A 12,525-nucleotide genomic window follows, 5' to 3' on the forward strand; every position below is an offset into this window, starting at 1 on the left:
CAGTTAATTGTAACGTTTAGGGCCTCCTAATGACGATGGGACACTCAAATTGCGTCGAGATTCAATACATCGTCCTCCAGCCGACTTGTCTCAAAGGGGATATTGCTGTCTCGGGCACAATATGATCCTTCTCCTGTGAGTCTACATTTTCGAATCCGACGCAAAAATGATAGTGAATTGTAACGTTCAGCGCCTCCTAATGACGACAGAGGACTGAAATTGCGTCGGGATTCTATACATCGTCCTCCAGCCGACTTGTCTCCAAGGGTCAATTGCTGGCTCGGGCACCTTATGATCGTTCTCCTGTGAGTCTAGATTTTCGTATCCGACGCAAAAATGATAGTTAATTGTAACGTTCAGGGCCTTCTAATGACGATGGAACACTCAAATTGCGTCGAGATTCAATACATCGGCCTCCAGCCGACTTGTCTCCAAGTGGATATCGCTGCCTCGGGCACCACATGGTCCTTCTCCTGTGAGTCTAGATTTTCGAATCTGACGCAAAAATGATAGTGAATTGTAACGTTCAGCGCCTCCTAATGACGATAGAAGACTCAAATTGCGTCGCGATCCAATACATCGTCCTCCAGCCGACTTGTCTCCAAAGGGTCTATTGCTGCCTCGGGCACCTTACGGTCGTTCTCCTGTGAGTCTAGATTTACGAATCCGACGCCAAAATGATAGTTAATTGTAACGTTCAGGGCCTCCTAATGCCGATGGAACACACAAATTGCGTCGAGATTCAATACATCGGCCTCCAGCCGACTTGTCTCCAAGGGTCTATTGCTGCCTCGGGCACCTTATGGTCGTTCTCCCGTGAGTTTAGATTTTCGAATCCGACGAAAAACTGATAGTTAATTGTAACATTCAGGGCCTCCTAATGACGATGGAACACTCATTTTGCGTCGCGATAAAATACATCGTCCTCCAACCGACTTGTGTCCAAGGGTCAATAGCTGCCTCGGGCACCGTATGGTCGTTCCCCCTGTGAGTCAACATTTTCGAATCCGACGCAAAACTGATAGTAAAATGTAATGCTCAGGGCCTCCTAATGACGATGGAACACTGAAATTGCGTCGAGAGTCAATACATCTTCCTCCAGCCGACTTGTCTACAAGGGGATATTGCTGTCTCGGGCACAATATGATCCTTCTCCTGTGAGTCTAGATTTTCTAATCCGACCCAAAAATGATAGTGAATTGTAACGTTCAGCGCCTCCTAATGACGATAGAAGACTCAAATTGCGTCGAGATTCAATACATCGTCCTCCAGCCGATTTGTCTCCAAGGGGTATATTGCTGTCTCGAGCACCCTATGAACTTCTCCTGTGAGTAGATTTTCGAACCCGACGCGAAACTGATGGTTAATTGTAAGGTTCAGGGCTTTGTAATGACGATGGAACACTGAAATTGCGTCGAGATTCAATACATCGGCCTCCAGGCGACTTGTCTCCAACGGTCTAATGCTGCCTCGGGCACATTATGATCGTTCTCCTGTAAGTTTAGATTTTCGAATCCGACGAAAAACTGATAGTTAATTGTAACGTTTAGGGCCTCCTAATGACGATGGGACACTCAAATTGCGTCGAGATTCAATACATCGTCCTCCAGCCGTCTTGTCTCCAAGGGGATATTGCTGTCTCGGGCACAATATGATCCTTCTCCTGTGAGTCTAGATTTTCGAATCCGACGCAAAAATGATAGTGAATTGTAACGTGCAGCGCCTCCTAATGACGATGGGACACTCAAATGGCGTCGGGATTCAATACATCGTCCTAAAGCCGATTTGTCTCCAAGGGGATATTGCTGCCTCGGGCACCAAATGGTTCGTCTGCTGTGAGTCTAGATTTTCGAATCCGTCGAAAAACTGATAGTGAATTGTAACGTTCAGCGCCTCCTAATGACGATAGAAGACTCAAATTGCGTCGCGATCCAATACATCGTCCTCCAGCAGACTTGTCTCCAAGGGTCTATTGCTGCCTCGGGCACCTTATGGTCGTTCTCCTGTGAGTCTAGATTTTCGAATCCGACGCGAAACTGATAGTTAATTGTAAGGTTCAGGGCCTCCTAATGACGATGGAACACTCTAATTGCGTCGAGATTCAATACATCGGATTCCAGCGGACTTGTCTCCAAGGGGATATTGCTGTCTCGGGCACCATATGATCCTTCTCCTGTGAGTCTAGATTTTCGAATCCGACGCAAAAATGATAGTGAATTGTAACGTGCAGCGCCTCCTAATGATGATGGGACACTCAAATGGCGTCGGGATTCAATACATCGGCCTCCAGCCGACTTGTCTCCAAGGGTCTATTGCTGCCTCGGGCACCTTATGGTCGTTGTCCTGTGAGTCTAGATTTTCGAATCCGACGCAAAAATGATAGTTAATTGTAACGTTCAGGGCCTTGTAATGACGATGGAACACTCAAATTGCGTCGAGATTCAATACATCGGCCTCCCGCTGACTTGTCTCCAAGGGTCTGTTGCTGCCTCGGGCACCTTATTCTCGCTCTCCTGTGAGTTTAGATTATCGAATCCGACGCAAAAATGATAGTTAATTGTAACGTTTAGGGCCTTGTAATGACGATGGGACACTCAAATTGCGTCGAGATTCAATACATCGTCCTCCAGCCGACTTGTCTCCAAGGGTCTGTTGCTGCCTCGGGCACCATATGATCCTTCTCCTGTGAGTCTAGATTATCGAATCCGACGCAAAAATGATTGGTAATTGTAACGTTCAGCGCCTCCTAATGACGATAGAAGACTCAAATTGCGTCGAGATTCAATACATCGTCCTCCAGCCGACTTGTCACCAAGGGGATATTGCTGTCTCGGGCACAATATGATCTTTCTCCTGTGAGTATAGATTTTCGAATCCGACGCAAAAATGATAGTGAATTGTAACGTTCAGCGCCTCCTAATGACGATAGAAGACTCAAATTACGTCGGGATTCAATACATCGACCTCCAGCCGATTTGTCTCCAAGGGGATATTGCTGCCTCGGGCACCAAATGGTTCGTCTGCTGTGAGTCTAGATTTTCGAATCTGACGAAAAACTGATAGTTAATTGTAACATTCAGGGCATCCTAATGACGATGGAACACTCAAATTCCGTCGCGATCCAATACATCGTCCTCCAGCCGACTTGACTCCAATGGTCTAATGCTGCCTCGGGCACTTTATGGTCGTTCTCTTGTAAGTCTAGATTTACGAATCCGACGCCAAAATGATAGTTAATTGTAACGTTCAGGCCCGCCTAATGACAATGGAACTCTCAAATTGCGTCGAGATTCAATACATCGTCCTCCAGCCGACTTGTCTCCAAGGGGATATTGCTGTCTCGGGCACCATATGATCCTTCTCCTGTGAGTCTAGATTTTCGAATCCGACGCAAAAATGATAGTGAATAGTAACGTTCAGCGCCTCCTGATGACGATAGAACTCTCAAATTGCGTCGAGATCCAATACATCGGCCTCCAGCCGACTTGTCTCCAAGGGTCTATTGTGCCTCGGGCACCTTATGGTCGTTCTCCCGTGAGTTTAGATTATCGAATCCGACGCAAAAATGATAGTTAATTGTAACATTCAGGGCCTCCTAATGACGATGGAACACTCATTTTGCGTCGCGATCCAATACATCGTCTTCCAACCGACTTGTCTCCAAGGGTCAATAGCTGCTTCGGGCACCGTATGGTCGCTCCCCTGTGAGTCAACATTTTAGAATCCGACGCAAAACTGATAGTGAAATGTAATGCTCAGGCCCTCTTAATGACTATGGAACACTGAAATTGCGTCGAGAGTCAATACATCTTCCTCCAGCCGACTTGTCTACAAGGGGATATTTCTGCCTCGGGCTCCATGTGTTCCGTCTCCTGTGAGTCTAGATTTTCGAGTCCGACGCGAAACTGATAGTTAATTGTAAGATTCAGGTCCTCCTGATGACGATGGAACACTCTAATTGCGTCGAGATTCAATACATCGGCCTCCAGCGGACTTGTCTCCAAGGAGATATTGCTGTCTCGGGCACATATGATCCATCTCCTGTGAGTCAAGATTTTCGAATCCGACGCAAAAATGATAGTGAATAGTAACGTTCAGCGCCTCCTGATGACGATAGAACTCTCAAATTGCGTCGATATTCAATACATCGGCCTCCAGCCGACTTGTCTCCAAGGGTCTATTGCTGCCTCGGGCACCGTGTGGTCGTTCCCCTGTGAGTCAACTATTTAGAATCCGACGCAAAAATGATAGTTCATTGTAACGTTTAGGGCCTCCTAATGACGATGGGACACTCAAATTGCGTCGAGATTCAATACATCGTCCTCCAGCCGACATGTCTCCAAGGGGATATAGCTGTCTCGGGCACAATATGATCATTCTCCTGTGAGTCTAGGTTTTCGAATCCGACGATAAAATGATAGTGAATTGTAACGTTCAGCGCCTCCTAATGACGATAGAAGACTCAAATTGCGTCGAGATTCAATACATCGTCCTCCAGCCGATTTGTCTCCAAGGGGATATTGCTGTCTCGAGCAGCGTATGAACTTCTCCTGTGAGTAGATTTTCGAATCCGACGCATAAATGACAGTTAATTGTAACGTTTAGGGCCTCCTAATGACGATGGGACACTCAAATTGCGTCGAGATTCAATACATCGTCCTCCAGCCGACTTGTCTCAAAGGGGATATTGCTGTCTCGGGCACAATATGATCCTTCTCCTGTGAGTCTACATTTTCGAATCCGACGCAAAAATGATAGTGAATTGTAACGTTCAGCGCCTCCTAATGACGACAGAGGACTGAAATTGCGTCGGGATTCTATACATCGTCCTCCAGCCGACTTGTCTCCAATGGTCAATTGCTGGCTCGGGCACCTTATGATCGTTCTCCTGTGAGTCTAGATTTTCGTATCCGACGCAAAAATGATAGTTAATTGTAACGTTCAGGGCCTTCTAATGACGATGGAACACTCAAATTGCGTCGAGATTCAATACATCGTCCTCCAGCCGACTTGTCTCAAAGGGGATATTGCTGTCTCGGGCACAATATGATCCTTCTCCTGTGAGTCTACATTTTCGAATCCGACGCAAAAATGATAGTGAATTGTAACGTTCAGCGCCTCCTAATGACGATAGAAGACTCAAATTGCGTCGCGATCCAGAACATCGTCCTCCAGCCGACTTGTCTCCAAAGGGTCTATTGCTGCCTCGGGCACCTTACGGTCGTTCAATTGTGAGTCTAGATTTACGAATCCGACGCCAAAATGATAGTTAATTGTAACGTTCAGGGCCTCCTAATGCCGATGGAACACACAAATTGCGTCGAGATTCAATACATCGGCCTCCAGCCGACTTGTCTCCAAGGGTCTATTGCTGCCTCGGGCACCTTATGGTCGTTCTCCCGTGAGTTTAGATTTTCGAATCCGACGAAAAACTGATAGTTAATTGTAACATTCAGGGCCTCCTAATGACGATGGAACACTCATTTTGCGTCGCGATAAAATACATCGTCCTCCAACCGACTTGTGTCCAAGGGTCAATAGCTGCCTCGGGCACCGTATGGTCGTTCCCCCTGTGAGTCAACATTTTCGAATCCGACGCAAAACTGATAGTAAAATGTAATGCTCAGGGCCTCCTAATGACGATGGAACACTGAAATTGCGTCGAGAGTCAATACATCTTCCTCCAGCCGACTTGTCTCCAAGGGGATATTGCTGTCTCGGGCACAATATGATCCTTCTCCTGTGAGTCTAGATTTTCTAATCCGACCCAAAAATGATAGTGATTTGTAACGTTCAGCGCCTCCTAATGACGATAGAAGACTCAAATTGCGTCGAGATTCAATACATCGTCCTCCAGCCGATTTGTCTCCAAGGGGTATATTGCTGTCTCGAGCACCCTATGAACTTCTCCTGTGAGTAGATTTTCGAACCCGACGCGAAACTGATGGTTAATTGTAAGGTTCAGGGCTTTGTAATGACGATGGAACACTGAAATTGCGTCGAGATTCAATACATCGGCCTCCAGGCGACTTGTCTCCAACGGTCTAATGCTGCCTCGGGCACATTATGATCGTTCTCCTGTAAGTTTAGATTTTCGAATCCGACGAAAAACTGATAGTTAATTGTAACGTTTAGGGCCTCCTAATGACGATGGGACACTCAAATTGCGTCGAGATTCAATACATCGTCCTCCAGCCGTCTTGTCTCCAAGGGGATATTGCTGTCTCGGGCACAATATGATCCTTCTCCTGTGAGTCTAGATTTTCGAATCCGACGCAAAAATGATAGTGAATTGTAACGTGCAGCGCCTCCTAATGACGATGGGACACTCAAATGGCGTCGGGATTCAATACATCGTCCTAAAGCCGATTTGTCTCCAAGGGGATATTGCTGCCTCGGGCACCAAATGGTTCGTCTGCTGTGAGTCTAGATTTTCGAATCCGTCGAAAAACTGATAGTGAATTGTAACGTTCAGCGCCTCCTAATGACGATTGAAGACTCAAATTGCGTCGCGATCCAATACATCGTCCTCCAGCAGGCTTGTCTCCAAGGGTCTATTGCTGCCTCGGGCACCTTATGGTCGTTCTCCTGTGAGTCTAGATTTTCGAATCCGACGCGAAACTGATAGTTAATTGTAAGGTTCAGGGCCTCCTAATGACGATGGAACACTCTAATTGCGTCGAGATTCAATACATCGGATTCCAGCGGACTTGTCTCCAAGGGGATATTGCTGTCTCGGGCACCATATGATCCTTCTCCTGTGAGTCTAGATTTTCGAATCCGACGCAAAAATGATAGTGAATAGTAACGTTCAGCGTCTCCTGATGACGATAGAACTCTCAAATTGCGTCGAGATTCTATACATCGTTCTCAAGCCGACTTGTCTCCAAGGGTCTGTTGCTCCCTCGGGCACCTTATGGTCGTTCTCCTGTGAGTTTAGATTATCGAATCCGACGCAAAAATGATAGTTAATTTTAACGTTCAGGGCCTCCTAATGCCGATGGAACACTCAAATTGCGTCGAGATTCAATTCATCGGCCTCCAGCCGACTTGTCTCCAAGGGTCTATTGCTGCCTCGGGCACATTATGGTCGTTCTCCTGTGAGCCTAGAATTACGAATCCGACACAAAAATGATAGTTAATTGTAACGTTCAGGCCATTCTAATGACGATGGAACACTCAAATTGCGTCGAGATTCAATACATCGATCTCCAGCCGACTTGTCTCCAAGGGTCTATTGCTGCCTCGGGCACCTTATGGTCGTTCTCCTGTGAGTTTAGATTATCGAATCCGACGCAAAAATGATAGTTAATTGTAACGTTCAGGGCCTCCTAATGCCGATGGAACACTCAAATTGCGTCGAGATTCAATACATCGGCCTCCAGCAGACTTGTCTCCAAGGGTCTGTTGATGCCTCGGGCCCCTTATGGTCGTTCCCCTGTGAGTTTTGATTATCGAATCCGACGCAAAAATGATAGTTAATTGTAACGTTTAGGGCCTCCTAATGCCGATGGAACACTCAAATTGCGTCGAGATTCAATACATTGGCCTCCAGCCGACTTGTCTCCAAGGGTCTGTTGCTGCCTCGGGCACCTTATGGTCGTTTTCCTGTGAGTCTAGATTTTCGAATCCGACGCAAAAATGATGGTTAATTGTAACGTTCAGGGCCTTCTTATGACGATGGAACACTCAAATTGCGTCGAGATTCAATACATCGTCCTCCAGCCGACTTGTCTCCAAGGGTCTATTGCTGCCTCGGGCACCTTATGGTCGTTCTCCCGTGAGTTTAGATTTTCGAATCCGACGAAAAACTGATAGTTAATTGTAACATTCAGGGCCTCCTAATGACGATGGAACACTCATTATGCGTCGCGATCCAATACATCGTCCTCCAACCGATTTGTGTCCAAGGGTCAATAGCTGCCTCGGGCACCGTATGGTGGTACCCCCTGTGAGTCAACATTTTCGAATCCGACGCAAAACTGATAGTTAATTGTAAGGTTCAGGGCCTTGTAATGACGATGGAACACTCAAATTGCGTCGAGATTCAATACATCGGCCTCCTGCCGACTTGTCTCCAACGGTCTATTGCTGCCTCGGGCACCGTATGGTCGTTCCCCTGTGAGTTTAGATTATCGAATCCGACGCAAAAATGATAGTTAATTGTAACGTTTAGGGCCTCCTAATGACGATGGGACACTCAAATTGCGTTGAGATTCAATACATCGTCCTCCAGCCGACTTGCCTCCAAGGGGATATTGCTGTCTCGGGCACAATATGATCCTTCTCGTGTGAGTCTAGATTATCGAATCCGACGCAAAAATGATAGTGAATTGTAACGTGCAGCGCCTCCTAATGACGATAGAAGACTCAAATTGCGCCGTGATTCAATACATCGTCCTCCAGCCGATTTGTCTCCAAGGGGTATATTGCTGTCTCGAGCACCGTATGAACTTCTCCTGTGAATAGATTTTCGAATCCGACGCGAAACTGATAGTTAATTGTAAGGTTCAGGGCCTTGTAATGACGATGGAACACTCAAATTGCGTCGAGATTCAATACATCGGCCTCCTGCCGACTTGTCTCCAACGGTCTATTGCTGCTTCGGGCACCTTATGATCGTTCTCCTGTGAGTTTAGATTTTCGAATCCGACGAAAAACTGATAGTTAATTGTAACATTCAGGGCCTCCTAATGACGATGGAACACTCATTTTGCGTCGCGATCCAATACATCGTCCTCCAACCGACTTGTTTCCAAAGGTCAATAGCTGCCACGGGCACCGTATGGTCGTTCCCCTGTGAGTTTAGATTATCGAATCCGACGCAAAAATGATAGTTAATTGTAACGTTTAGGGCCTCCTAATGACGATGGGACACTCAAATTGCGTTGAGATTCAATACATCGTCCTCCAGCCGACTTGCCTCCAAGGGGATATTGCTGTCTCGGGCACAATATGATCCTTCTCGTGTGAGTCTAGATTATCGAATCCGACGCAAAAATGATAGTGAATTGTAACGTGCAGCGCCTCCTAATGACGATAGAAGACTCAAATTGCGTCGGGATTCAATACATCGTCCTAAAGCCGATTTGTCTCCAAGGGGATATTGCTGCCTCGGGCACCAAATGGTTCGTCTGCTGTGAGTCTAGATTTTCGAATCCGACGAAAAACTGATAGTGAATTGTAACGTTCAGTGCCTCCTAATGACGACAGAAGACTCAAATTGCGTCGCGATCCAATACATCGTCCTCCAGCCGACTTTCTCCAAGGGTCTATTGCTCCCTCGGGCACCTTATGGTCGTTCTCCTGTGAGTCTAGATATTCGAATCCGACGCAAAAATGATAGTTAATTGTAACGTTCAGGGCCTCCTAATGCCGATGGAACACTCAAATTGCGTCGAGATTCAATACATTGGCCTCCAGCCGACTTGTCTCCAAGGGTCTAATGCTGCCTCGGGCACCTTATGGTCGTTCTCTTGTAAGTCTAGATTTTCGAATCCGACGCAAATATGATAGTTAATTGTAACGTTCAGGGCCTACTAATGGCGATGGAACTCTCAAATTGCGTCGAGTTTCAATACATCGACCTCCAGCTGACTTGTCTCCAAGGGGATATTGCTGCATCGACCTCCTTATTCGGATTCGAAAATGTTGACTCACAGGGGAACGACCATTTGGTGGCCGAGGCAGCAATACCCCCTTTGGAGACAAATTGGCGTAAGGACGATGTATTGAATCCCGAAGCCATTTGAGTCTTCTATGGCCATTAGGAGGCGCTGCACGTTACAATTCACTATCATTTTTGCGTCGGATTCGAAAATCTAGACTCACAGGAGAAGGATCATATTGTGCCCGAGACAGCAATATCCCCTTGGAGACAAGTCGGCTGGTGGACGATGTATTGAATCTCGACGCAATTTGAGTGTCCCATCGTCATTAGGAAGCCCTAAACGTTACAATTAACTATCATTTTTGCGTCGGATTCGATAATCTAAACTCACAGGGGAACGACCATACGGTGCCCGAGGCACCTATTGACCCTTGGAGACATGGCGGTTGGAGGACGATGTATTTGATCGCGACGCAAAATGAGTGTTCCATCGTCATTAGGAAGCCCTGAATGTTACAATTAACTATCAGTTTTTCGTCGGATTCGAAAATCTAAACTCACAGGAGAACGATCATAAGGTGCCCGATGCAGCAATAGGCCGTTGGAAACAAGTCGGCTGGAGGCCGATGTATTGAATCTCGACGCAATTTGAGTGTTCCATCGTCATTACAAGGCCCTGAACCTTACAATTAACTATCAGTTTCGCGTCGGATTCGAAAATCTAGACTCACAGGAGACGGACCACATGGAGCCCGAGTCAGTAATATCCCTTTGTAGACAAGTCGGCTGGAGAAAGATGTATTGACTCTCGACGCAATTTCAGTGTTCCACCGTCATTAAGAGGCCCTGAGCATTACATTTAACTATCAGTTTTGCGTCGAGATTCGAAAATGTTCATTCACAGGGGAACGACCATTTGGTGCCCGAGGCAGCAATATCCCGTTGGAGACAAATCGGCTTTAGGACGATGTATTGAATCCCGAAGCCATTTGAATCTTCTATCGCCATTAGGAGGCGCTGCACGTTACAATTCCCTATCATTTTTGCGTCGGATTCGAAAATCTAGACTCACAGGAGAAGGATCATATTGTGCACGAGACAGCAATATCCGCTTGGAGACAAGTCGGCTGGAGGACGATGTATTGAATCTCGACGCAATTTGAGTGTCCCATCGTCATTAGGAGGCCCTAAACGTTACAATTAACTATCATTTTTGCGTCGGATTCGATAATCTAAACTCACAGGGGAACGACCATACGGTGCCCGAGGCAGCAATAGACCAATGGAGACAAGTCGGCTTGAGGCCGATGTATTGAATCTCGACGCAATTTGAGTGTTCCATCGGCATTAGGAGGCTCTGAACGTTAAAATTAACTATCATTTTTGCGTCGGATTCGATAATCTAAACTCACAGGAGAACGACCATAAGGTGCCCGAGGCAGCAACAGACCCTTGGAGACAAGTCGGCTGGAGGACGATGTATTGAATCTCGACGCAATTTGAGTGTTCCATCGTCATTAGAAGGCCCTGAACGTTACAATTAACTATCATTTTTGCGTCGGATTCGAAAATCTAGGCTCACAGGAGACAAGTCGGCTGGAGGAAGATGTATTGACTCTCGACGCAATTTCAGTGTTCCATCGTCATTAGGAGGCCCTGAGCATTACATTAAACTATCAGTTTTGCGTCGGATTCGAAAATGTTGACTCACAGGGGGTACGACCATACGGTGCCCGAGGCAGCTATTGACCCTTGTACACAAGTCGGTTGGAGGACGATGTATTGGATCGCGACGCAAAATGAGTGTTCCATCGTCATTAGGAGGCCCTGAATGTTACAATTAACTATCAGTTTTTCGTCGGATTCGAAAATCTAAACTCACGGGAGAACGACCATAAGGTGCCCGAGGCAGCAATAGACCCTTGGAGACAAGTCGGCTGGAGGCCGATGTATTGAATCTCGACGCAATTAGAGTGTTCCATCGGCATTAGGAGGCCCTAAACGTTACAATTAACTATCATTTTTGCGTCGGATTCGATAATCTAAACTCACAGGAGAACGACCATAAGGTGCCCGAGGCATCAACAGACCCTTGGAGACAAGTCTGCTGGAGGACGATGTATTGAATCTCGACGCAATTTGAGTGTTCCATCGGCATTAGGAGGCCCTGAACGTTACAATTAACTATCATTTTTGCGTCGGATTCGAAAATCTAGACTCACAGGAGAAGGATCATATTGTGACCGAGACAGCAATATCCCCTTGGAGACAAGTCGGCTGGAGGACGATGTATTGAATCTCGACGCAATTTGAGTGTCCCATCGTCATTAGGAGGCCCTAAACGTTACAATTAACTATCATTTTTGCGTCGGATTCGATAATCTAAAATCACAGGGGAACGACCATACGGTGCATGTGGCACCTATTGACCCTTAGAGACAAGTCGGTTGGTGGACGATGTATTGGATCGCGACGCAAAATGAGTGTTCCATCGTCATTAGGAGGCCCTGAATGTTACAATTAACTATCAGTTTTTCGTCGGATTCGAAAATCTAAACTCACAGGAGAACGATCATAAGGTGCCCGAGGCAGCAATAGACCGTTGGAGACAAGTCGGCTGGAGGCCGATGTATTGAATCTCGACGCAATTTGAGTGTCCCATCGTCATTAGAAGGCCCTGAACATTACAATTAACTATCATTTATGCGTCGGATTCGAAAATCTACTCACAGGAGAAGTTCATATGGTGCTCGAGACAGCAATATCCCCTTGGAGACAAGTCCGCGGTAGGCCGATGTATTGGATCTCGACGCAATTTGAGAGTTCCATCGGCATTAGGAGGCCCTGAACGTTACAATTAACTATCATTTTTGCGTCGGATTCGAAAATCTAGACTCACAGGAGAACAACCATAA

Source organism: Schistocerca serialis, chromosome 2, assembly GCF_023864345.2.
Source record: "Schistocerca serialis cubense isolate TAMUIC-IGC-003099 chromosome 2, iqSchSeri2.2, whole genome shotgun sequence".
Lineage (NCBI taxonomy): Eukaryota > Metazoa > Arthropoda > Insecta > Orthoptera > Acrididae > Schistocerca > Schistocerca serialis.